Below are 23,081 nucleotides of genomic sequence, written 5' to 3' on the forward strand. Positions count from 1 at the left end.
TTTAGCCACATTGGTTTTGACTTATTTCTTTTATACTTATTACCCAAGGGTATACACTGATAAGTGTGCTTTTCTAACAATGTTTTAAAGACTGCCCATTGATCTTCTACATTTTTCCCTGCAGAAACATCATCCCATTGTATTACTACTAGATTAGACATCAGTTTATTCAAATCTGCCTTTCTAAAGTTTAAAGTCTTTGTTGAACCCAAGTAATCTGTTTTTTGATAATTTATTTCAAATGAGACCATGTTATGATCACTGTTACCCAAATGTTCCAGGACTTGAATATTTGTTATTACTTCTACATTGTTTGATATGACCAAATCCAGTACTGCCCCTCTCCTGGTTGGTTCCTCAATAATTTGGGTCATATAATTATCTTTAAGCACCCCCAAAAACCTGTTTCCTTTTGTTGTAATGCTATCTCATTGCCCCAGTCTATGTCTGGATAATTAAAATCCCCCATTATGCAAACATGACCCAGTTTTGATGCCTTCTCCATTTGAAAAAGTATTTTAGCTTCCTCAATCTCACAGATATTTGGTGGTTTAAAGCATATTCCCACAAACATTTTCTTAATACTTTTACCTCCACTGCTAATTTCTATCCACAAAGTCTCTACATTTTCATCATTCCCTTCATAAACATCATCCCTTATAATAGGTTTTAGATCCAGTTTAACATATAAACATACTCCACCTCCCCTTCTATTTGGTCGATCCGTCCGAAAAAGGGAATAACCCTCTAAATTAACTGCCCAGTCATGAGTTTCATCCCACCATGTTTCAGTAATGCCTATGATGTCATACTGCTCCCTTGTAGCTATTAATTCAAGCTCCCCCATTTTATCTGTCAGGCTTCTTGCATTAGCAAGCATGCATTTAAGTTTTTTTTCAGCCTGTACTATTATTTTATCTGCTCCTTCCTTTCTGCTCCCACTTGGTTTAGTCTTTAGAAGTTTTCTAGTATTATCTCTATTTACTATGGGTATCTCACTGCTTGTCAAACTTGCACTTGCCCTCATTCTACCTCCATACCACCTTGTATCCTCATTTATTCCATTTAGTTCATTATCTGTTCATTCCCCTCCCCCCTCCATCCTAGTTTAAAATCTCCTCCAACCTTTTTAGCATTCTCCCCCCTAGCACAGAAGATCCCTCTTCATTGAGGTGCAATTCGTCCCTAGAATATAGATGGCACCTCTCAGAAAAGGAGTCCCAATGCTCTAAAAACCCAAACCCCTCCTTCCTGATTGATACATTTTGCCTTTTCTTGAGGGGCGGTTTTGGAGGGAGTAATTCCTGATTATTTCCCCCTTCTTAATTTGTAGTCAATTCAATGACAACAACAACAAAAAACAATCATACAGTAACAGAGACCGAAATAAAAACTGTTCTCACGTATCGTTCTTTCTGTGGGAAGAGCTAACAGAAGCATGAGCCATTTACCTAAACTATTTTCGGAAAGTCTCCTAGCAACATCTGATAAAACTGGACTGGGTTCTTTCCTAGGTACTCGGATGGTCCTTCTTTTACCATCATGCTGCTCAGTGTGGGGAAGAGAGGAAGAGTTAACCCCTTTGTGTCCTGGGTACCCTTTTCTTATTTATTTTTTTTTCATTTTGGGGGAAAAATATATATGGTATTGCTAGGGAAATGGAACAACTGGGTCCCGTAAAATGTTTAGAAAGAGAGTTTAAGCAAGGGGTGGCCAACTCCAGTCGTCAAGGGCCACCACCAGCAGGTCAGGTTTTCAGGCTATCCCTGATTCAGCACAGGTGGCTCAATCAGTGGCTCAGTAATTTTTACTGCCACACCTGTGCCAAAGCAGGGATATCCTGAAAAACTGACCTGTTTAGTGGCCCCTGAAGACTGGAGTTAGCCACCCCTGGTCTATGCTCACCAGGGGATCTTCAGAAGAGTGGTTACACCTACTATAAAGAATGGTCAATGTTTGGACCCAGACGGAGCTTCATCAGGCCCCTGCAAAGAATTCACTGGTCACTAGAAGGTTTAGGCCTATACTGTATGTGGAGAGAGATGAAACAAAAGACTTGAAGTAGTTTGTTATAGCAGGATATCCTGTTTCTTCAACAAAGTGCCCCTACTGATATATCATTGAATGATTCCACAGGGAAGAGCATAATCTGAGAACATTTTCAATCACAGCCTACGCGGTAAATCTATATACTTGTTTGGGTCGTTTTCGCCCAAAATTCCCATTGAAGTCAATAGGGGTTTGTGGCTAGAAATTATTTGAACGGCTGCTTCCTAGTACAGAGATTTTTTTCAGTGTGCCATTGTTATAAGAAGATTCCTCTTAGCACCAATGTTCCAGTTTTGAAGGAAGGAATTCCTGTTATACGTTATATACACTTAATTTGTGAAAAACCAATAAAGGACCCCTTTTTATAAGAACATGATCACATGGTTCCAATGAACAGGACTCAATCCCTCATGCCTGCAACAAGGACTGAGCTAAAACATATTGGGAATGTAGTGTTTTGCCCTCTTATCATACGGCAAATTAAAATATCACTTGTGAGCACATTTACATGTCTTAGGCAGGTCTGTAACCATACTTTTCACCATTATCTCCTGGCATAGAGTGCTTCCACTGCAGCAAGGGATTCTGGGAAATGACATGCCAATGAGCACACAGTGTCACCTTTTGCTTCAAAACCATTTTGACATGGACCCCTATACCAGTAATTCTCACATATGAAGGAACATATTGGGACATATTGGGGTTGTTTGGAGATGATTTTATAACAGAGATATATCCCATAGGAAGGGCACATTGGGGCTATATGGAGATGTTCTTTTAACAGAAAATCATCTTTTAGGAGGGTGCATTAGGGCTGTAATGAGACATTCCTAAAAAAGAAATGCATCCCAAATGAAAGGGAACATTGGGGCTGTAACGAGATGTTCGAATAACACAGATGCATCCCATAGGAAGGAGCACACTGGAGCTGTATGGACATATTCTTATAATGGTCCTTTATTCCATGTAGTAACACAGGAGGGAGTGGGAGAAGGGGGTATAATTCCTTTTATTGGACCAACAAGTAGTTGATATGTTACAAGCTTTCCAACCTCTCAGGGTCCTTCATCGGTATACCCTGACCATGGGAGATTCGAAAGCATGTAACATAAAAACTACAGTACTTGTTGGTTCAAAAAAGGTACTGTATCATACCACCTCCTCCTTCCTTTGTTACTACATACTATAGAAAGTGGCACACTAGGGTTATTTGGGGATGTTCTAATAACAGAGATCCATCCAGTGGTGGGATTCAGCCGGTACACACTGGTTCATGCGAACCAGTTACTAACATTTCACAAATTCGCCGTACCGATGCTTAATACTCTCACGTGTCTGGGTGGCGGGCGGCGGGCAGCAGGCGGCGTCTACCAGCATGTCCCAGCATCTTTTCCCTGCATATTTTCTCAATATGGCCGCGCGGCATCAAATGGCGCCGCGTTGTCATGCCAACAGGAACGCCACATGATGTAATTGCATCACGTGAGGCCCCGTTGCTATGGCAATGGGACGCTACGTGACATTACAACGTTACGCTGTGTTGCATTGTCATGGCAACGCGGCGCCATGTGACGCTGCGCAGCCATATTGAGAAGATTTGCAGGGGGAACATGCGATGCCGGAGCATGCTGGGATACGCCACCCACCGCCCGGACAGGTGAAAGAGTTTCAGGGGGGAGATGCCACAATGGGAAGATGCCAGGAGGATGGTAAGAACCGGTTACTAACATTTCTGAATCCTACGACTGGATCCATCCCATTGGAAGGGGCACACTAAGGCTTTATGGACATGTTCTTATAACAGATTCACCCTACAGAAAGTGGCACGTGGTTGTATGGAACTGCTTTTATAACAGAAGAAGGATCAGACACAGCTGAAGAATAGTGCACCTGTCCAGGTAAACCTTTACTGTCCCTCCCTGCATAGGTGAGTGCGCACCTAGAGGTACAGTAGAAGTGTGAGTTTCTCAGTACTTATATGGAGCTCAGTGTCCATGGCGGAGCCCTTCTCTCTCTCTCGCCAGGGGCTGAGGCTGCAATGTGAACGAATAGCTGTGATCACATGCAGAGGGGAGATCATCCAGCCCAATGCTGTCAGATTCCTGTGTACAAGCAGCAAATGCTCAGACGCAGAGAACCAGTGAGAGAGAGGGGGACAGAGACAGAGCACAGAGAGGGAGAGGAAGAGGGATAAAAGGAGAGAAGAAAAGGAGGGGGGCAAGAAATTATGGGCAAATAAAAGAAGAACAGGACCCTTGTAAGAGAAAGAGGATGAGATCAAGGAGAGAAAGCGCTCTAGAAAAGGATAATTAGAAATACAACGAGACAAAGAGGGGGTGTTAAGGGAAAGATGCACGAGGAAAAGACAAGCGAGAGAGACTGAAGAATAAACGTGAAGAGGGCGAGATTGTTCAAAAGAAGGAATGGAAACAATTGAGAGTGTGTGAAAAGAGAGAAAAGAGCACAAAGAAAGAAGTGACAAGGTGAGCGAAGGCGGAAAAGGAGGTTAATCGGCAGTGTGCAAAAGAACTAAGGAGGGAATAGACAGAAGGTAGAGGTAAGGAATATAGGAATCAAATCAGTGTGGAAAATAAAAATAAGACCCACAAGGGGATCATGCAGCAAACCCGCAGCCACCATAACAGCAAGGAAAGTTAGCAAGTCACGGAGTTAAGGGCAGGAAGTCAGAGGAGAAAAGAGACTCTTTCAAGAAAGCGCAAATGCGCACACACACACACACACACACACACACACATACACATACGTCGCTATTTACATATATGTCTGCACATCTCTTCAGCTCACACCCAGGTAAGATATGAATATTTGTATTTTTTGGGGTGATACATTGTTGTCGGTGTGCAGATCTCACAGATATCTGTTTGGCATCTTATTTAGAAAAATCGGGGGTATCTGTGGCAGGGAGCAGGGGGTGAAATGTTTACTTATGCAATAGCATTGGGAATTGAGGAAAAGTTTAACAGGAGGGAATTCTGTACTGTATATTAACTTGGATTATTGCTGAATATATTATTTTATTTGTAATGATACTGCTTTTATATATATATATATATATATATATATATATATATATATATATATATATATATATATATATATATATATATATAAAAATATATATATATATATATATATATATATATATATATTTTCTAGGAAATATTATTAATTTGACCAGTTAAACTGACTAGTTTATCATTAGAATGCATACAAGAGCAACTTATATTCGATGTTATAGAAGGCAAAGGGGGGGAAAGGGTGTATCTAAATATATCTATATCTATTTATATATCTCATGTGTGTGTGGGTGTGTCATTAGAGAATAGTGATTAAAGTTTCAAATTATATTCTAATATTTCACCTTCTCAGTTGAGAGGCAAGAAATGTATTGCCAGTACACACTTACCCACATACAACTGTACACACACACACACACACACACACAAACACACACACACACACACACACACACACACACATATACACACACACACACACACACACACACACACACACACATATGTATATATTTACAAAGATATAATATAGCTATATATATTACATAAATATAATATAATGCAAGGCTCATTACCAGGCAGACCAGGAGATCCAGGAAATCCAGGAACACGAAGTAAGGAAGGGGCAGCACACTTGGTAATGTCAAAAATAATTATATTCAATAGGAGGCACAGTCACCATATAATATAGATACAACTAGCATTATGTTATTATTATATTGTGCTACTGACGGCGAACTGTATAAAACAAATAGTATATAGAATTATTATCATAAAGACATAAGTGGGATGATTTTATAATCATCAAATACTTATTTTGTGGTATCCCATGGGTAGACGTAAAATGTTAACCTTATAATAACCATTCTGGGAATTCTAAAACATGATGATCGCACAGGATGGCATTATCAGCGGATTTATGCAATCCTCACCTATATGGGAATTAGGGAACTAATATTAACCCCATTCACTGCCAGAAGAACACGCAATGCCTCACAAATGGTGCTCCATGGAATAATTGTTTTTAAACTACTTTACCTTTTTCGTTCCAATATTATTCCATGAAACGGGCTGGGTGAGGAATAGTCCTGAAATACAGTTATAGTGTACCATTACAGAAATTATCCATGTTATTGGAAGGGTTAAATGTATTTATTTAAAGATGTTGCGTGCCCACTGCTCTAACTGTATTTTGAATAACACAGGGCAGGTAAGGCTGGGGCCAGAGTTAGAACACATTCTTCTCATTATGGAATGGTTGCATGCTGAAGGGGTGAGGGAGCGGCTCAGTGAGTAAAGGCACTGACTGTGAACAGTTACACTCACTGTGAAGCAGGGGAGCCTGGTTCAATTCCCGGTTTCAGCTCCTTGTGACCTTGGGCAAATCACTTTATCTCCATGTGCCTCAGGCTGAGTACCATGCACTATACTGTAATTGTGAAACAATTTGAGTCGCACTGGGAGAAAAGTGCTGTATGAAATAATTTGAAAGTTGCCAGGTTTCAAAAATGCAGATGGGCATGAAACATATCAACTCACTGATTCTTGCCAGTTAGGGGAAAGTGCCAGTGACTTTCTGTGATTCTCGCTGGTTTGGGGTCAGTCTCACTGATTTGTAGCATCAACATTTCAAAGGCATTTGTGTTTCAATTGCAAATATCAACACTTTCACAAAAATGGCAGTATTTGGACATGAAGCAAAAGGTGACACTGTGAGTGCTCATTTGCATGTCATTACCCAGAATTCATGTCTGCAGTGGAAGCATTCCACGCTAAGACATAATGGGAAGGGCAGAGTTGCAGACCTCTCTGAGACATTTATTACTTGGTCCAAAACTCCCAAATCTCACTGATTTTGACCCTCGAATGTTGAATCTGTTGGACCTCCGGCCAACAACTGCAGGAAAGTCTCTAGAGCAGACTCCAGTCCTCAAGGGCCACAAACAGGTCAGGTTTTCAGGATGTCCCGGTTTCAGCACAGCTGGCTCAACTAGTGACTCAGTCCTGCAGTAAAGGCTATATATTTATAGTGGGGAAGCCGGATATACACTTTCCCTATTCCCACTGTAATCCTCCCACTGCAAATTGTATATAATCTCTGATTTGCTGTATGAAGGCTTTACCTGAAGAAGAACGTGAGGTCTGAAAACTTGTACACTGTTAAACTTTTGTTGGGCCAGTAAATATTATCATACTACCTATTTGTTTCGTTCTTTCCTTTTTTTTTTTTTTTTTTACTTTAATAAGGCAATAATACCCCTTACAATGTGAGTATTCTGCTAAATGTGCTGTTTTGGGGGGAAATTGACCCATCTTGGCGTGTAAAAATGAAAACATGTTTGCCAAGTGGAACAACATTCTCTCAAAAATCAACCCAAAAACATTATTCATATTGCTATATTACTGTATATGCTACAATTGTGCTTAGTGAGTGTGCTGCCTTTGCAGTAAGTAAAGCTTGTTTAAAGCCCGATATTAACTCGTTGTGATCTTGGTTGTGCCACTTTATCTTTAGATTGTAAGCTCTGCAGGGCAGGAAATTATTGTGCCTGTAAAATCCTATGTACATCGCCAGTGGGGAGTCTTTGTGATTTACTTTGCTATAGAAAAGTGTGCTTCGATTGTAAGCTCTTCGGGGCAGGGACTCCTTTTCCTAATGTTACTTTCATGCCTGAAGCGCTTATTCCCATTATGTGTTATATTATTATGTCACGTACATTACTGCTGTGACGCTCTATGCATCAGGATGGCGCTATATAAAGGAAAGATATACATACATATAAATGTTTTAAACTTCGCTATATTATTATGCGACAAGCTCCAAACATTTAGAAAAAATGTTGAAATAAACTGAGTTTTGTTTTGCGATGTAGGAAATTTCGTGCAAAATATTCTTTCGTGGAAAAGGAAGCCGGGCTATCTTTGGGCAAGCCTAGTGGATGCAGAGAGGGTTAGGATGATGGAGGGAAGGGGGGCGGTAGGATGATGGAGGGGGGTTAGGATGATGATGGGGGGTTAGGATGATGGAGGGGGTTAGGATGATGGAGGGGAGGGTTAGTATGATGGAGGGGACACAGCCAGAGTTTGAGGGCCCGATTTTGCTTACGTCCTTCCATTGATTTCCAATAAGTGGTTGATATAAAGTGCTTAGGGGAGGCAGGAGCTGTATATGGAACAGAGCGTCACCCGCTGCCTGTAAGACACGTGAAGCTAATCGACTATTTCATTGGTCAAAGTGCCCTGTAACCCCTACACTGCTGCGCGGGGGGGAATTCAGTTTGGGCGAGAAGTGGCTTCTTGAATCACAACGTATTTATCCTCAACATCCCTTTCCAGGAGGTCCATCTGATGGAGATTTAATCCCAAATAGCCAATGATTCGCCGAGGTTGCCAACTCCAGTCCTCAAGGAGTACTAACAGTGCAGGTTTTAAGGATATCCTTGCTTGAGCACAGTTGGTTCAGTTAAAATGATTGAGCCTCCTGTGCTAATGAGAGGAGAGCCTTAAAACCTGCACTGTTAGTGGTCCTTGAGGACTGAGTTGGTAACCTCTGATTCAGAACCACGGAGAGATGGAGGGCTATGGGCACAACAGAGGGAGAGAGGGAGCAGAGATGGAAATGAATGCACAACAGAGAGAGATGGGAAGGGCGAGAAAGGGAGAGCAGAGGAGAGCAGAGGAGAGCTTGGGATAAGTGTGAAGGAGAAAAGGCACAAGGAGAGGGAGAGAAAATGAGAGATGGGAACAAGTCCATAACACTGAGAGAGCGTGCAGGAGTAAAGTGAGAGAAGAAGGTAGAAGCCTAATAATACTGTAGCTTATTTAATTTGTGAGCACATGACCACATCACCAATCGCTAACACTGCTGAAGAACGGTTTGGGCCTACACTCCTTAGAAGTGGGACCCGACCTCTTACATTATAATTAGATTTAGCTTTGAGTTGTTGTGTGCATTAGGTAGAAGGCACTGCAGTAGCAATAGTCTAATTTTCTTTGTATCCCTTTTAAATTCTCCCTGTACCTCTTTCTTCTTCCAGTTTTCTTCCTGGCTCTCTATTCTGCAATCGTTCATGTTGTCATCCTTTTTTACCAGTCCCGTACTTTCACTGTCTATCTTTCCATCCCACTCTTTCATGCTCTTACCTTCTCTTTTCCTTTGTCTCATTCTATTACTTGTGTGTCTCTTTCTTTCGCTGTTCTACCATAGCTCTCTTTATTGAGTTCTCTTTCTCTCTTTCACACGGTCACTCTTTCTCTCTTCCCTCCTTCTTTCACGCTGCAGCCCCCATCGTTCCCTGTCTCATTTTGCTACTCTGTCTGTCTTTCCTTTCCATTCTCTCTCTCCTTTCCTCTGTCTGTCTGTCTCTCTTTCTGTCTTCTTTCTTTTTCTCTGTTTCATTCTGTCTGTCTCTCTCCTTTCTATTTCTCTGTTTCATTCTCATTCTGTCTCTCATTCAGTCTCTCTCTCTCCTTACTTTGTTTTATTCTGTCTCTCTCTTTCCTTTCTTTTGCTATGTCTTTCTCTCCTTTCTTTTTCTCATTCTGTCTTTCTCTCCTTTCTTTTTCCCTGCTTCATTTAGTCTCTCCCCTCTCCCCATGTCTCTGCCTCTCTTGCTGTTCCGCTCTGTCTTGGGGCTATAACAGAGGATCAATGGAGTGACGCTCTTATTTTTCCATCAATGCTAGCAGTCCCTGCCTGGGCTCTGCAATGGGACACTCGGATGGCTGTGAATGGTGAGCGAGCAGAGAAACCTTTACAGCTCTCAGTAACACTAACCGCATATTGACTTCTATGGATAACTGTCTATTAAGCCTGCACCATTCACTGTTCCAACCATGTGTCAACACATCGTTGGGTCAACCTACCAGTCCTAGAGGTCAGAGCCAGAAAGCAAAAATCCCCCTTAGTTATGTTTAGCTTCATCCCAAAAACACCATCAAAATAAAATGGCAGCCATTAGCATGGCTGCCGGAGAGCCAATGATTAAGGGGAACACAACATATTCCATGTATCTGTTGGTTCACCAAATAAGACGTTATCGGAAAGATGGGGAGCGGGGAAAGGATTCATTTAAAGAATGTATTTTGGGGTCAAAGACATAGATGATTCAAGGACCAAAGGGAACTAATGGTAGTGCCATGTTTAACCTCTTAGCAGCCACAAGGGCCTGCTCAGCCATGGGGTTAACAAGTTAAATGTGTTTTAATCCGACAGGTATATTTATAGTCTAGTCCAACCGCTTTCACACACAAAACGGTTTGGGGATCACAGTCCCTGCAAGCTCAAATCCCAAACCCACCAATATATATATACATACACACGTTTTAATACGGTGGAGGTTTCTTGTTGCCTTTTTCACCCACCATAACTTAAAACATGTATATATATATTTTTTCACCCACCATAACTTAAAACGTGATGGTAAATCCTACAGCCTTGAAAACTGCAACGCCAGCAGTACAACCAACTTCACACTGATGATACCCGTTAAGGTTGAAACATGTATGTGAATGGTTTCTCTGGCTTTGAATCTGATTCCCATGCTGTGCTTTAAAGCTATGTTAACAGCGAGCATTAGCTTATATGGGCTCCATGTAACAATGATTTTTCAGGCAAAAGGTGGCACTGTGTGCTCATTTGCATGTCATTTCCCAGAGTGCTACTGGGAAGAGACCTAATGTTTACAAAAAAAGACAAAAGAAATGTCCCAATGCTACATCCAATATGATAAATTAATAAGTTTACTACTAGATCTGTTCTCATACAGTAAGTCAAGGGTCATTAGTCAATCCTTTGGCCAAAGCATGATAAGCCGGCAACCAAGTCTAGTTTAAACCTTTACTGCAGCTCCTACACTGCCTGCACATGTTCTTTACCTCACTACTGAAGAAGTCTCTCAATAGACTGCTCATCTCAGGTATACATCAGGACCGGCCAATCAAAGTGGGGTGGGTGAGATTAAAACCATGCAGGAGGGGTCACAAACCTCTCAATAGTTATTTACAACCTACATTTAAAAGCACACACACAGTCCCTACAATCTCTAAAGTTCAAAACCCAAATCCACTAATATAAATATATATATATATATATATATATATATATATATATATATATATATATACATGTAGAGGTATCAGTACCGTGTTAGCCGAGCTTCAATAATCAAAAAATAAATAGATGATACCGTTCTGTGGCTAGCGAAATGCTTTTATTTGTGCGAGCTTTCGAGATACACTGATCTCTTCTTCCGGCGATGTTACAATGAATGAAGCAAGGATAACTTGAAAACAGTGTCTCTTGGAATGTTATCTGTGCTTCTCCTTCCCCCGGTGTGGATGTGTTTTATGGCTAGAGGTGTCAAAGGGTAACTGAAAGCAACTTGCTTTCAGTTACCCTTTGACACCTCTAGCCATAAAACACATCCACACCGGGGGAAGGAGAAGCACAGATAACATTCCAAGAGACACTGTTTTCAAGTTATCCTTGCTTCATTCATTGTAACATCGCCGGAAGAAGAGATCAGTGTATCTCGAAAGCTCGCACAAATAAAAGCATTTCGTTAGCCACAGAACGGTATCATCTATTTATTTTTTGATTATATATATATATATATATATATATATATATATATAGTGGTTAAGTGAGAACAAGGCACTCCGTCAGGTAGATATTGGTGGGTGCAAATCCTATATAAAACAGATAAGCTATACGATACCGTTTGACCGAATATCAGAGGCAGCACTCCAGGAGATAGTCAAAAAGAATTGTATTTAGTGTGACATATAAACCAACGTTTCGGTCCTCCACACGGGACCTTTCTCAAGGTCATCACCTTGAGAAAGGTCCCGTGTGGAGGACCGAAACGTTGCTTTATATGTCACACTAAATACAATTCTTTTTGACTATCTCCTGGAGTGCTGCCTCTGATATTCGGTCAAACGGTATCGTATAGCTTATATATATATATATATATATATATATATATATATATATATATATGTGTATAATGGAAATAGCAGTATTAATCCAGTTGCGATAGTGCAGAATAAATGAGTTCTTCAGTATTAGGCCGCGCTTATAGTGCTGGCGAAGGCGACGTGACCGATGACGTCACCCGTCGCCACCAGCGAAAGATATCATTTGTTTTTTAGTGACGGTCGCCAGTGACGTCACTTAAGGGGGCAGGCCGCGCAATTTCATTGGTTTAGAGACAGTCACATGTGGTGACTGTCTCTAAAAAATCAAATTTACCCGGCTTCCAAATTTTTAGACTTGACGTCGCTCAGTTGCTCCGTCGCCGTCGCGCTTACTATAAGCGCTTGTGACGGAGTCAATTAATTTGTTTTGGAGCAACGTTGCGTCGCCGTCGCAAAGGCACTATAAGCGCAGCCTTAGTTGATACCTTTATGTACATAGGGTGGGAAAGTGTTTGAAGACATAGGAAGGGCAATAAAACGGTGACAAGGGATAGCATGGGGGGGCAAGGGTATGCTGTGTGTGGGGGGAGGGGGGGGATAAGAACATTGGCAGAGAGGCAGGCAGGATAATTACAAACAATTGTGATAGTGTGAAAAACCCCATATCCAAATTAAGTCCTCTTGTTTTGGTGTCAAAGAGTTTTATCATTCTGAGCTCAAATGTTTTCCGTTCTTGGGTGTGTTTAAACATTCCATTGAGGATTTTGATTTTTAAATCATTTATGGAATGGTCTGGTTGTGAGAAATGATGTCCCACTGGTGAGCAGTATCTTCCTTCTTCATGGTGTTGTATAGAGTGTCTGTGCATATTCATTCTGCCTTTAAGTTTTTGGCTGGTTTCCCCAATGTAGCATCCTTGGTCACATTTGTTACATTGAATCATATAAACCACATTCCTGGATGAGCAGCAGTATGATCCTTTAACATTGAGTGTTCCATGGTTGTGACTGGCTGTGGGATCTTGGCATATATGTTTGCAGAGTTTGCAACGTGTGTTTTTGCACATTTTTGTGTCACTAGCAGTGTCTTTAAGTTCGTTAAGACGTTTTCTGTTGACTAATTTCTGTTTGAGGTGGTTGCCGGAATGCGAGAATGGGAGGTTTGGGGAAGATTTCTTTTAATATCACATCCTCTGCCAGCATGGGTTGCAGATCTTTGATAATTTTTCATATTCCCTCTAGAGTAGGGTTGTATGTGGCCACTGGTATGCGTGTGGTAGGTTCTTCCTGTCAGTATTGTAGCAGGTGTTCCCGTGGGTCTTTTAGTGCAGATATAATAGTTCTGGCAATAGTCTTTGGCTTGTTTCCCTTCTGTCTGAATAATTTGGTCAGGGTTGCGAGAGGTCTGTTTCTGTCTTCAGTGTCAGAGCATATGCGGTGGTATCTTATAGCCTGGCTGTGTATGATACCTTGTTTTGTATGAGTGGGATGGAAGCTGGAGTTGTGGAGGTAACTGCATCTGTCTGTTGGTATCCTGTATACAGATGTGTGTAGTTTGCCATTTTTCAGTGTTACTTTTGTATCTAGAAAGTTTACTAGGTTTGCCATATAATCCATTTTGAGTTTAATTGATGGATGAAATGAGTTCAGGGACTCGTGGAATTGTTTTAGGTTTAGTTCAGTTCACCCTCTGTCCATATTATAAACCGGTTATCAATGTATCTGTAATATTTGTGGGGGCATGTAGTTAGGAATCTTTGTTCAAGGTTTGCCATGAAAAGATTGGCATATTGCGGTGCCATTTTGGTACCCATTGCAGTACCCATTAGTTGTAGGTACATTTCCTTGTTGAAGCTGAAGTAGTTGTGTGTGAGGATGTATTCTATCAGTTTGATAATTACTTCAGCGCTGTATTTCTGATCCAGGGGAGATGTTGTAAGGAATTGTAAGCATGCCTCAATACCATCCTTGTGGGGGATGTTGCTGTAAAGGGATTCTACATCCATGTTAACTAGCATTGTGTCGGATGGTAGTTGGTTGATGTTGTTAAGGTTAATGAGAAAATCTGTGGTATCTTGTATGAAGCTTTTGGTGCTTTTGACTAAAGATTTGAGGATAATCTCCACTAAGCCTGATATTTGTTCAGCGAGAGTATCCATACCTGTTAGAATTGGTCTGCCCAGGTTTCCTGGTTTGTGGATTTTGGGAAGCATGTAGAACTCCTGGGTTGTCAGGTATTAGTTGCTTTAATTATGGTTGAAGGTGGTTAGGGAATGATTTGATGAGATTCGTGAGTTGCTTTGTTAATTCCTGGGTTGGATCATGTGTGAGTTTCTTGTATTAGGTGTTGTCTGTTAGTCTGTGAGTTGTCTATTGCCTTCTTCTATGTATTTATTTGTGTTCATAAGCACCACTGATGAAGGTCCCTCTGGGTGACCGAAACATTGGTTGCTGTGCCCTGTGATTCAATAGTTTTTTGTCTGAAGACTACATGCTGTGTACTGTCTTTTTTTGCTGGGCCCCAATCTGGTACATATACATTATATATATATATATATTGCAGAATAAACGAGTTCTTCAGTATTAGGTGATACCTTTTTTATTGGACTAACTTCAGGTCAAGCAATACTGATATACAAAGGATTCAATGGCTAAAACAGTGTAGAGAGAGAGGAAAAAACAACAGATATTTACTGTAGATAAGGTAGGGTGTTAAATGTGTTTGAAGCCAGGGGACAGTGTCAAAGAAAGGTGGGGAGGGGGAGGGATACTGGGGGGGCGAGAGAAAGTGTGGATAAGAATAGAGGCAAGCAGATATATATATATATATATATATATATATATATATATATATATATATATATATATATACAAATACAACTGTAGGCTCATCTGCATGTCTTAGGCAGGTCTGCAACCCCACCTTTCCCCATTATCACCCAGCATACAGCACTTCCACTGCAGCAAAGGATTCTGGGAAATGACATGCAAATGAGCACACAGTGTCACTTTTTGCCTCAAAAACCATTTTTAACATGGTTCCCTATAGGCTTAAGCTTGCTGCATGGTCACAGCTTTGAGCACAGCCAGGGTTAAGGTGCATACCCAGAAAACCACCCACAGACAACTGTTTCGACCTTAATGGGTCTCATCAGTGTGGGGTTGATTTTAACTGGGATTTTATATATATATATATATATAAATATATATAAAAAAGAGAATAGGAAAAAAGCGCACCCCCTAGTGCAATAACCTCCAAGACATAGAATAGTATAATTTTAATAAAATAGATGTGTGATAAACAGTGCACACTTACAAGATGGATATATAACAATTCATATAAAGGTATCTTTGGTAATATCGTGTGGTTAGCCGGATTACGGGAAGAGAGGGCATCCGCCAATACTCACTACCACAGCAAGCCCATGGAACACCGCCGGAGACTGTAAGTAACAGCAGAATAGTGATGACAGCAGACAACGATGTCCCGATCACTCCTGGTTAATGCACATGGGTCCCGATAGAAGCTGGTAACCCTGGCATGCCACCACAATAGAAATCCAATGGTATTAGTGTCCATGATAAACTGAAGACACCACGTGATGAACGTGGTGACGTCAGCCCTACGCGTTTTGTCGGTCTCAGCAGACTTCGTCAGGGGATTATGACGTATCAGATGCTACTAGAGAATATATACTCACATATTTAAATTTCATTGGTCACAGGTCTAAAAGATACAGCTGATCATAATAAACATAAAAACACATAATTACAGAAAGACTAATAAATAGAAAATAGAAATTAATACAATAAATACACCTTAGAGCATCACAAAACCACAGTACATTCTGATATATATTAAAATCAACAATAAATGAAGAATATGTAGTAACTATATAAAATGAATTAAATCAGCTAAAATTAATATTAAGAAACTAAAATATAATTACAATTTAAAATTTAATATAATAAATCTATAACAGGGAGGATGATATACTGAACCAGAGAGCCTGACACATTACACAATAGTGCTAATGTCAAGGTTCTCATTTAACCCATGGGGAACCAATGAATTTAGCTTGAAAATCCGAAAGCTTTCCCTTCTAGAAAGGAGCCTAAACCGATTTCCGGCTAGTACAGAAGGAGGAATAACCTGCAACCCCATAATTCGCAAACTGTCAGGGGATTTATTGTGAACCTGCAGAAAATGTTTGGACACATAGTGATTCGTAATCCCATTCAAAATATTTCTTCTATGCTCCAAAAATCGGGTGCTTAGTGGCCTTGTGGTCCTGCCCACATAATGAAGGCCACAACCAAAGTCAGGAGGTATACCACATGTGTAGTAAGACAGTTCACGAATCCTTTCACTTTAAAGGGGAGACTCCCTGGAACAGAATGAAAATCTTTTTTACAATCAATGAAGGTGCATGTAATGCACCTTTCTCTCCCACATTTATAGTTCCCTGAGAGTCTAAGAAAAGATATAGAATCAGTGCGAATTTTGGTGGGGGGAATATGTTTTTGACACTATCTGCCCTCCTGTAGATAATCGTCGGCTTAGATTCCAAACCCTCAGATAGCACCAGATCCCCTAAAAGAATAGGCCAATGTCGTCTAATAATGGCCTCCATGGGGCGTGATGACCCACTAAATTTAGTGGAAAAGACAGTACGTCCATCCATTTTGTTCTTAACAGATTTTTTTTACCAATTATCTATTTTTGGATTCCAAAAGAAGACTAATCCGGTCTGATCCTGCTGCCTTCTGAAAAGACTCCTCAACAAGGGCACAGTCATAGCCCTTGGACAGAAATCTCTCTTTAAGCAGAGTGAATTGAGCCACAAAGTCAAGTTCAGTGGAACAATTTCGGCGTAACCTACTAAACTGGCTGTAAGGTATATTTGCCAACCATTTAGGATGGTGGCTGCTGGTAGCATGTATGTAGCTGTTAACAGACACCTCCTTAGTATGTGTGTCCGTTTGTATCCGCAGATCCGAATCAATCCTCAATCTGAGATCCAAAAAGACTATTTACACTGGGTCAATTACCAACGTGAAGACCAGACCAAGTGCATTACTATTAAAATGTGCAAATAAATCCAAAATATCACCCATTTGTGTGTCCCAAATAATAATACTGTCATCTATGAAACGACCATAGTATACCAGGCCCGCCCCCCATGTGTTATTGGTCAAGACATTACTATCCTCCCAGAAACCCATGAATAGATTTGCATAACTGGGGGTGAACCTTGTACCCATGGCCATTCCACAGATCTGTAAATAATACTGCGATTGGAACAAAAAATAATTATGAGTGAGGATAAATTGGATAAGTGATAAAATAAATGCACCCTGAGTGTCCAACAATTTATCATCGTGGTCCAAATAATATTTAACCGCTGACAGGCCCAAATCATGGGCAATACATGTGTACAATGATTGCACATCACATGTTGCCCATACAAAAGATGGTTGCCATGTTATCTCTGAAATGGAGTCGATGACATGCAAGGAGTACCTAATATGTGACCTCAGTTGTTTCACATGGGTCTGGAGAAAAAAAATCCACATATTTGGACAAATTAGATGTCATCGACTCCATCCCCGAGACTATGGGCCTGCCAGGGGGATTCACCAAATCCTTATGTACTTTCGGTAAATGATAAAAAATGGGAATCCGGGGGTGAGTAATAAATAAAAATGTAAACTCGTCATCAATAATTAAACCATCTGTAACAGGGGACTTATCCCTGTTCACAAATGTGCCTCTAATCCAGCAGTGTGGTGGTTAACTGCTGGTAGCAAATTAACTAACACCAACTGCCTGATTAGAGGTGGTAGAAAAAGCTTGCCTTTGAGACAGGACGTAACTCCTTAGCTGTGACTGAGAGCTGAACTTGGGAGAGAGAGCAGATATTGTCTTTGACTCTCACAACAGTCTTGAGCCCTGCCAGAAGAAACAGCAGAGCTGCTTACAAGACACAGGGAAAACTTCTGTACCTGAATGCTGACACACCCTGAGGGAAGGAAGCTGAACCAGAGAAGATTTTCCCTCCAAGGAACAGATATGACTTTCATTATTAAGAGACTGCTTATATCTGCTTATTTCATGCTATATGTTTTGGGGCTGCGAGACATGCTTGACCTAGGGAGTGGTGAATTAATTGCATGGTATTTTCACTAGAAATACTCCCAAGTGAATAGAAGCTTTGTCCCCCCCCCCCCGCCCCCCTGTGTTTGGATGATTTCCTGATGAAAAAGGAAAAGGCACAATAAAGCCTATTATAATTTCACCTTATAAAAGCCTCCAATTGTGTACCTCTGTGAACGTCCGTCTACACCATCAGTGCATGCAAGACTTCAAATATCATGCAGATTAGCCTGGTATTCTTTGGTAGGATCACGCAAAAGTGTTTTATATGAAATCTGATCGGAAAGAAGGCGAGTAGCCTCTGAGATATAGGTTGTCTTGTCTTGTAAGACAATGCCACTACATTTATCTGCTTGTCTAATAGCAAGCCCTTGGCACTTTTTAAGTTCCTGTAGAGCAGAGAATTCACCCTGAGATACATTTTTGCTAAAATTTGTTTTAGAACACAGAGATTGAAGGTCCCTGTGAACTAGTGAATAAAAAGTATCTATAAAGTTACCCTTAGACTGATAATGGAAAAAACAGGACTGACTATAAATATATATATATATATATATATATATATATATATATATATATATATATATATATATAAAATATGTACGGTACCGTGTTAGCCGAGCTTTAATAATCAAAAGTGAATAGACAATATCGTTCTGTGGCTAACGAAATGCTTTTATTTGTACGAGCTTTTGAGATCTTTGATCTCTTCTTCCGGCGATGGTACATTTAATTAAGCAATTTTTAACTTAATGTATGTATATATATATATGGGTGCTACTGGGTAGTGAGTACAAAGTATAACCTCCACAAAAATGCATCTAGATATGTGGTCTGCATGGAACATTAGGCATTGCTTTTCAGTTATGGTGACTGTATTGAAATATACAAAACTGATAAGATCCATCAGGTTTCCGTTTACAAAGGGAACATTTCCAGCAGAGTAACTGTGAAGTGGAGCTGGGGTTGAGACCGTGGTGATGATGTTTTCTATACTCCGTGAATATGTATTCTGGGAGGTGGGAGCTGTAATAACCTTCCTGTCCCGTGCCTAGGTAAACCCTTCTAGCTATAAATCACATCTCTCCATGAAAATCTTCCAATTGATCATTGATTCGTGATAAAAATAAATGCTACTCACTCCGTTCCCGGTACACGAGGAGTCGCTGGCGTGCCCCTACCGAAGTAGATCACAAGAGACAGACTACTGGGTAGTGACCTAATGTATACAACAATAGAATCTACAGGTATATTTTCAATTGCTTCTGTTTTGTTGGTTAAATAATTTGAATGCCATTATTATTAGTGGCCAAGCAGATAAAAGTAGAGGACAATAGGTTTCAGATAAGCATAAATACCATATAGTACATAAATAAGCCAATTTCTCTCCCAGGAAGCCAATTACATTGCTCTGTTTCATTATCTGGGACAGTTCTACTAGGAAAACAAGAAATCTGATTATTCTGCCATGTTTACTAAGTAGTGCTATTCCATAAGACTCCTCCCCATGCCGGAAAACACATTATGACCATTCAAGTGAATGGGTCGTAGGGTGTCCTCCAGTGCCTGGAGGTGTCTTTCTAGAATTGCACTGCTTGGTAAATATGTCCTTTTAATCACACTCGTCCCTATAACTACGAGGTGAAATTGGCCACGTTTTAAGAGTGGTCAAAGCTAAGGCCCAAACCTGCCTCGTTATTAATCAAATGTAATTATTCCAATTAAAACCCCATGGAATGATCTGTTCGATAAATCTGGAGCCGTTTGTTTGCTCCACTTTGGCAGCCTTGATATTGTGATACTTGACCCCATATTTATTTATTTATAAAATGTTTTACCAGGAAGTAATACATTGAGAGTTACCTCTCATTTTCACGTATGTCCTGGGCACAGAGTTAAGACAAATAATGGTAGAAAGAGAGACAGAGGGGCACAGACAAGGGTCAGAGTTAATATCAGACCAGTAGTTGAAAACACATACAATAGTAAACCAATGGTTAAGAGCACAGGGGTGATAAGAGTATAACGTAATATGTACTCACACGGGCCTGTGTGGTAGTGGGTAGTACTATAGGTATCTTTATTTTCTTTCCCTCCTTCTTGCTAGTCAGTCATGCTCCTTCTCCCTCTGTACATCATGGCGCATGTAGTGGAAGACAGCGCCACACAGATGAATAAAAATATGTTTATTTGGCAAAGAATGTGAGACAACAATTCACTCACATGTAAAAAACTGGTGGCTCAATCAGTTGAAGACTGCACCCCCTGTGCTGAAGCGGGATATCCTTAAAACTTTACCTGTTGGTGGCCCTTGAGGACTGGAGTTGACTGCCGCTGCTCTATGTGCTTCACCTTTACAGTGTCACCGAATCTCTGTCACTTCCGAGTCATGTGATCACTCCTGGAGCCATCGCATGGCCGCAACGTCACCAGCTGCCGTTTGGATTGGGCTGGTTGTTCCTGCGATGCAGTCAACGTGATCACCCCTAGAAGAAGTGCCTCAAACCGGCGCTATCGCAGCATACAGAGTAATCCCCAAAGTATCTTGCCACTCCAGCATGTCATTCTTTTTTTTAAATCTGCATTTTTAAAAATCTCTTGCACCTGAGGTTCCCATGGTAACCTTTAGGCTGTGTCCATGGTAACTCAGACCATGCGGACGTGTCTGAGCGAACAGACTGCCTTAAGGCGTAAAACTGATTTCTCGCGCAACAGGGCGGTCATGTGAGCGGTTCGCCCAATGAGGGCGAATCAGCTCTGTGACGTCACTAGGAACGCCCCCAGGAACGCCCCCATGGCCCGAGTACTATGGCACCATGTCTGCAGCCTAAGGGGGCGACCCCAGTAACTTCTTCGCGTTCAAACTCCCAGTAAATCCGGTTCCAGTTCCTACCTTGGGGAAAGGTGTGCGACATGTTTTCAGGCAGGCAGGGGAATTTAAGATCAGAGTTTGTGATGGCGGTTCAGCCAATGAGGGCAGGCCAGCAGGGTGAGGTCATGGCCACGCCCTGGCAAACCCACCGCCACGTCCCCTCCCGTCATAAACGCTCCCTCTCCCCCCCAGACCGCAGATCGCGGTGCAGCGCTGGGCACGCGCACCCCCCTCCCCCCCACCGGGCTTGCATGCGACAGTGCTAACTGGGACCGAAGCCTTACACTGCACTGGGCTCCGGGGAGAAAAAGCTCAATTTTAACCACCCGGGCGCTTAATATTTCCAACGCTTCTATCTCCTGAACGGAGCCTGAGATTTAAAAAATAAAAACTGCATTAGAAAGGGCGCGGAGAGATCTCTTATAGAACACATTTGCATGTGTACACAGATTCTTGATATTTGCAGTTAACACTGTGCACAATGTTTGGGAGACTGGGGATAGCATTGGGCCCTTCTCAATATCGGCTGTAAAACAGTTAACAATGCCTCCGTTTCTATAAATTGCATGCCATTGATGCATCGCCCACACGTCACTATATAGAATAGGAGACTGTCATGATCGGGGTATGAGGGGTTAATGGGATCTGTTTATATGTTGATCTGCATCCCCCTGCTTCAGCAGAATTGCCCCAGGTCTTAGATTTATTTCCGCAGCAGTCTGTGTTATATTCCTGTATGTGTAGAAATCATGTCGGGAGGGAAAGGGTTAACCATATTGTGTATATGTGGATCTGCATTTCCCCACTTCAGCAGAATTAATTGCTATGTTATGTATTAACATGGAGAGAGGGAGAAATGGTATTGTATTGTATTCCTGACAATGGATAAAGTGAAAAAATTATATCTTTCATTGTATACATGCTATAACCGTGATATTTGGACACAAGTTAAATCCCACCTATAGCAGGCGGCCCAGGGATTGTTAACCCCTTCTTACTAATAGAAAGTATGATTTCCCATGTAATAGTTTATGCCATATTTTTATTCAGAAAGGCAGTGTGAGTTATATGAGTCCTCTGATGTGTTAATGAGGCCATATGCTGATCAAAGGAGGCTACTTGAAAGGCTTTGTTGTGGAGAAGTTCCTCAGAGGTGAGAAAAAGCCTGTACATCACGGGAAGTGACTCGCCTCATTGCCTATGCAGCCAGCTCTCCCAGATGGATACTAACCATTGTGACCTGTCAAACGTAACACCCTACATGAAAGACCCCTGCCCAATAAGCATTTTTGCTAGACAGGATGGCAACGAAGGCATCGGGTAATAGTTTTTTATAAATGGGCTGGCCAAGTAGCTACAGGGGAGGGGTATATTAATGAGGGGCTGGGTAAACCATGCTTCTCGCATTACCTGTCAACCTGTGATTGGGACAAGGTAATTGTTCACCAATAACTTAACTGCCATGTTAGGAATGGGGGTCTGTGTCTATATAGTTGCTAGCACCCCTTATTCCTGTGCTTGTCGTGACCTATAACAATTAAGGAGCTGCTATTCGGCTGAATATCTTCTTGTCCAACCCCAGTAAGTGTAAATATTTCTGTAATGTTATTTGCTTGATGTATTATCTGTTCTGCTCATATGAAATAAACTCATTCAGTTTACTATATCCTAGTCTTGTTCAATCTGGCCCGGTTATTAGATATATTGTCTGTTCTCTCGTGACAGAGAGTATGTGGTAAGACATTGATAATGTGCAAAAAGGTGTTTTTATGTGCTGAAAAAAACCAACAGCAGCTGATGTAGAGGCTATTTATAGCATGCGGATGAAGTTCAATTATTCCGCACATGTGGGAGAAGGAAACCAGTTTCTTCAACAGATGCTCAGACGGCGTCATAATCTTCTTACAAAACGTGAAGATGTTGATTTTATAATAAAACGGAGGGGGAAAAGCAAAAGCAGAAAGGACTTTTTTTTCCCAGTGGAAAAAGAGAATGTTTCCAATCATCAAAGCTTTTATTTTTTAACCCTTCCAAAGGGGCCTGAA

At 41.2% G+C, this 23,081-nt stretch overlaps 1 protein-coding gene across 3 annotated transcripts in view; it reads left to right on the plus strand.

Moving 5' to 3' along the window:
* Window positions 1-4,173: 4,173 nt before the first annotated feature.
* KCNJ4 (potassium inwardly rectifying channel subfamily J member 4) overlaps window positions 4,174-23,081 on the plus strand; it is a 72,485-nt gene continuing 53,577 nt past the window's right edge. The window contains exon 1 of one of the 3 annotated variants that reach the window (XM_075573673.1): window positions 4,174-4,860. The gene's annotated coding sequence lies outside the window, so the exon portion shown is untranslated. The remainder of the gene's footprint in view (window positions 4,861-23,081) is intronic. The other 2 variants (XM_075573674.1, XM_075573675.1) reach the window with 2 other exon arrangements.

This window comes from Ascaphus truei, chromosome 17 (genome assembly GCF_040206685.1).
Source record: "Ascaphus truei isolate aAscTru1 chromosome 17, aAscTru1.hap1, whole genome shotgun sequence".
Classification (NCBI taxonomy): domain Eukaryota; kingdom Metazoa; phylum Chordata; class Amphibia; order Anura; family Ascaphidae; genus Ascaphus; species Ascaphus truei.